The following is a 4,874-nucleotide window of genomic DNA, read 5'->3' as shown; positions in this document are numbered from 1 at the left end:
GGCCACTGTCAGAGACAGGATATTGGGCAAGGTAGACCATGGTCTGACGTAGTCTGGCAGCTCTGAGGGTCTTACGTTAGAGCCAGGCAAAGCTCCAAGTTCCTCCTGGATTTTCCCTTTCAGTTTCTAGGCTCCTTCAGACCCCAAACTCTAAGGAAGCACCTATGGGAGGGTGAAGCCATGAACCCAGAGGAATCAAAAAAGTCTCACACAGGCCCTCGTGACATGAAACAGGCAAAGGTCCCAGTGCTGCCAACAGAAGAAAGAATCGGGATGGAAGTGGATGAATTTTGCATTTGGCCCCTGACTTTTCTGGGCTGCAGCTTAATGTCTCTCATTGCTCACTGACTTCGCCGACTCTTCTTGTCTGAGGGTGTGTTTAATACGGAAATCCAGGCCTTCTGCTTAGCCAGCTAGGGCAGTCATTCAGAAAAGCCCCTGGTCACTAAAGAGGAAAGATGGGCCAGAATTAGAGCCAGTCAGAATTTTCCAACAAAATACAGGTGCTGATTTGTTGAAACTGTTCACAAGAAAGGGGCAGGGCCCAGCTGAATCTCCCAATTCAAACTTTTTTTTGATTTTTTTTTGTTTGTGAAATGGGACATCCCCACAATTTCAAATTTTGAAACAAAAAGTTTCATTTTTCAGTTCAAAAGGACTTTGAAATTTTAGTTAATGTACCCTTTGACTAGATTAATTTTTAACAGGTCTAAATTGAAGCAAAGGGGTTCAAAACTATTGCAACACAACGTTTTCATTGATCTGATGCAATTTTTTTTTGCATTATCGCTTTCTGAAAATTTTTGAGATTTCAACTTTTTGTCCTGTTTTGGGATGGGTAAAAATTCAAAAAATCTCAAAATCCCTTCTGAGGTGAGAAAACCCTTTCCCACCCAGCTCTAGCCAGACCCAATGCCCCCAGTTGAGCACCAATAAACTATTGGGGCAGGGGGAGTTGGAAATCCAAACCTAAATCCGGAGCCAAATGGGCTGAACCTCCCAACCACCTCTGTACAGACTATCGTTTCCCTTAGCTCTGCTTTTCTCTTCTGAGAGTAGGGTACCTAAGCTCTAGTTTCTGTTGCCTTCTCCCCAGATCCCCAACTCAGCGCGCGCTAAAAGGATTCCAATCTGCGTTACAAAGTTCAGGCAGCAAGGGCCTGACTGTGCTTGGGCCAGGCGTTCAAAAGAATCAGACCCCTGGAAAGAAGAAAGTCAAAAGGTACATCTGTCTGACTTTTGGTCTTTAAATTTCTTATTGCTTTTCAGTGGCTGGAATTAGCCTAGGGGGACAGAAGCACTTACCTTGACCATCTCCATTAGCTCTCAGACGTACAATCCTCTTCTGCAGTCTAAACCTCAGGGAGATGTTAGTGGCAGGAATCTGAGCAGCACCTCTCATCGTGACATCCAGAGGGGACCCACCCCATAATAAAAGAACGAGATGGGACGTCCTGCAATGACTAGGCAGTGCAGTTATAATGGAGCAAAAGAAAGAGATTATGCAGCACCCTGTGGAATTTGCTGTGTGGCAGAGGCAAATATTTAGCCCAATGTAAAAAGGAGGAGGATGTTGCATCATTACACAATACAGCTTGTTCCCCAATATGCAAAATAAAACACAGTTCTTGTCCCCCTCGTGCTCTCAGTCTGACACCCATGATGAAGTTAATTTTAATAACGGCTTCCATGCGCATAGCGTCCAGACCTCAAGGTGTAATTGCCCAAAGGGATGTTTGTTCTGATGATGTAACTTGATTCTGTGCTGGTGGGTGGAGCTTCAGTGGATCTAGATAGACCTGAAATCCTCCCCCTCCAGCCTGCTCAGGGAGTTTAAATTGAAGAACTCGGGTGAGTTAATCTCATATTCTTTTTTCCCCCCACTCTGTTATGTTCGTGGCATACACACAGAGAAGTTAGATAAAAACATCAAATGCTCTTGCTGGAAGGTTGCAGCATAACATGACTATTTCTTAAAATTCAAAACCCTACCACACAAGAACCCAAAACAAAGTAACAAAGAAGGCTGCTCCCTATGGCAGAGCAGCACAACTCACCCAGTTCTAGGCTGGTTCTTTCCAGGCTGACTCTGATATTGCACTTTTCCCTACAGAGCCCTCTAGTCTGCAAGCAGGACTAGGAAACTCCCTCACTCTTGAAGTGATAACTTGCAGTTCCACCACTGTCCTCAGTACACCACACAATACATCTCTGGGCTCGTAAATGCTATTTATTCCAAACCCAATGCTATGAACAGGAAGGGCATTATGCAAGTTACACTAGACAAGAGGTTAAAAAATGAGAGCTACCAGAAGTGGGTAGCAGTCAGGCATGTCATAATCTGATCACCTGCTGGGGTTAGGAGAGATGATCCCCCTCCAACGACAAGCCATGGTGCAATTAGCCAGACATCTCTACATGGGAAGCAGTGGATGCAAGACCCTGAGCTAGCTGGACTGGGACTCAGGATTCAGCGTTCAACTCCTGGCCCTGCCATGGACTTCCTGTGTGACCTTGGTCAAGTCACCTAGCATCTCTGTGTCTCTGTCCCCACGCTGTCCAATGTAGCACTGCCCTACTGAGCAAGGATAAATACGTTAAGGATTGTGACCCACTCAGATACTGAGGGAATGGGGGCCAGGTAAGGACCACAGATGATCTGGGCTAGTAGGGCAGTTCTACTGATGCTGGGTTTCGGACGATACAAATAGCTCCCCCGCCAACCCGAGCATCCGCATGTGGTGGGTGACGGAACAGAAAGCAAAGAGCAATTATCTCGGCGGAGCGCCTTCGGGGTGAGCTGAGTCTCCTCTCCCAGTGCAGCTAGGACTCCAGCTCCTCCACGTTGCCATAGAGAGAGGGGTCGTCAACAGAGCAACGGTACAAGAGCGATGGAAACAAACCCCAAAGTTGGCACTGATTGCCGAGCGCGAGAGACAGCCTGGGAGGCAACGTTAGAACAATCATGCTGTTTGTGCATATCTCTGTCCTCCCTCCCTCCTCTGCCTGCCGCTTGGCATCGCTGGGAAAGGCGCCTCCGAAGGCTAAGGTACAAATGGAAGTGCATGTCCCCAGCTGTGCTTTTCGGCGACAGCAGCCATTTGTATAATGTCCCATTGTTACAGCATTTAATTAGCTGTGGTTGGTTTGCTCGGCAGACACAAACGAGGTTTTAATTTTTTTGTGTATGCTTGCGAGACGTTTTTTATTCATTGTGTTACGATTCCTCCGAGGCTTCCCTTGTCAGGAGCAGCCTCCAACGAAGGGCAGATGGATGGGGATGGGCTAGCCAGAGCCTGGATGGCACTGCAGAGGTGCAGCTGCACTGGGAGGGCTGTACTGAGTGGGGGCGGGGGAGGGAAGAGTATTATCTGTCCAGACACACGGTAAGGGGGCGTAACTCCACTGGCGGCTAGGAGACGCCACGGCCCCATCCTGGCTGCAGCACAAAGGCCAGTGAGGCCACCGCTGAGGGGGGAAGGTTTTTTCTCTCAAGCTGCATCAGGCCCGGTTGTATTCCAGTAGTTCCAGGATCCTCCCGCACATGGTGCTGATGGGAGCCCACATAGACCCCAGTGTCCCTTTCCGGGCCAGCCACGTGTCCCGTCACACTGTGGGATGCTGGCTGGGGGAAGTTGTGCCAGCCTCCTCGTGTCACGTTGCAATGTGCTGAAATGAGGCTGGCTGGGAAATTTATGTCTGGTCAAGAGACGGACGGGTGACAGCAGAATCCCGCCTCGGATTTACCCACCAGAGCTAGGAGCTAAGGAAAGCTCCCCGCAGCCTGGGCACACAGTGGGAGAGCTGGGGTGGAGCGGGCCGAGTCTGTGAAGTAACTTGGGATGAAGAGCACATAAACCCATTCTGTCTGTGTCCTCCAGGTCTGGACCCCACATAAGGTGGTCCCCTGCAAAGCCATCCCTTGCTCTGCCGTCACCATTCTATCGGACAGCGATGCCGGCCTGAGCCAGTGCTCGGATGGGAATACAATGGAAGTGACCTGAGTGATACATGGCATGACGCACTTCCCCTGGTGTCCGTACCGACCCCAGGGGCACAGTGCAGTGCTGGGGGGGGGGGGGGAGTGCTGTGCTGCAGGCAGTGGGGCAGGGGTCTCCAAGAGGGGCCCCTTCTCTTCTGAGCCCATCCTGACCCAATGCTCCTGAGTGGTGCTGGGTTGCTGTGCGGCTGTACGAGATACTCAACCAAAGTCCTGACCCCATGTGCCCTGCCAGTTTCAGTGCGAGTGAGGGGAGGCTCACCCTGAGGGTCCTGGTGGTGGGGGGTGGCTTTCCCTGCATTGAGCGGTGGTGCGTCCATCAGCCACAGCCTATCCGGACAGAGAGGCCCTGGGCTATGTGAGCTGGGCCATGCAGCAATGGGACAATAAGGAAGCGAGCTGGGCATCATTTGGCCAAGGGCTTTTCAGCTGGAGACACAGGAAAACAGAGAGAGGAAACTTACACACTGAAGCTGAACAAAAGCCAAGACGGCGGCTGAGCAACCGATCCCTGCAAGCCAGGCTGCTGCAAAATCCCACCTTCCACATCAAAGCCCTGCCCCCGGGCCAGCTCAGCAGACTCCAACTCTGCTGCCCCTCTTTGCCAGCCCATACAGCTTTCCTGCCAGAGGGGCCCAGGCCCACATTTACCACCACTCCTGCCTCCAGGCCTTGCTAGCTAGACCTGGACCTGCCCTGGGGGCACCAAGCCTTTGGGGGCTGAATTACAGTGTGAGCAAGGCAGCAGAGGGGAGAGAGAGGGGGTGGGACTCGGAGGAGCAAATGTCAGCTGATAGCCTGAGGACATGGTGCTGGGCCAGGAGGCTATAGCCCCAGCAGTGGGAAGGGGGATGTTAAAATATGCCCTACCTTT

Source organism: Eretmochelys imbricata, chromosome 22 (genome assembly GCF_965152235.1).
Source record: "Eretmochelys imbricata isolate rEreImb1 chromosome 22, rEreImb1.hap1, whole genome shotgun sequence".
NCBI classification, from domain to species: Eukaryota; Metazoa; Chordata; order Testudines; family Cheloniidae; genus Eretmochelys; species Eretmochelys imbricata.
Note: the sequence above shows the minus strand (reverse complement) of the source record.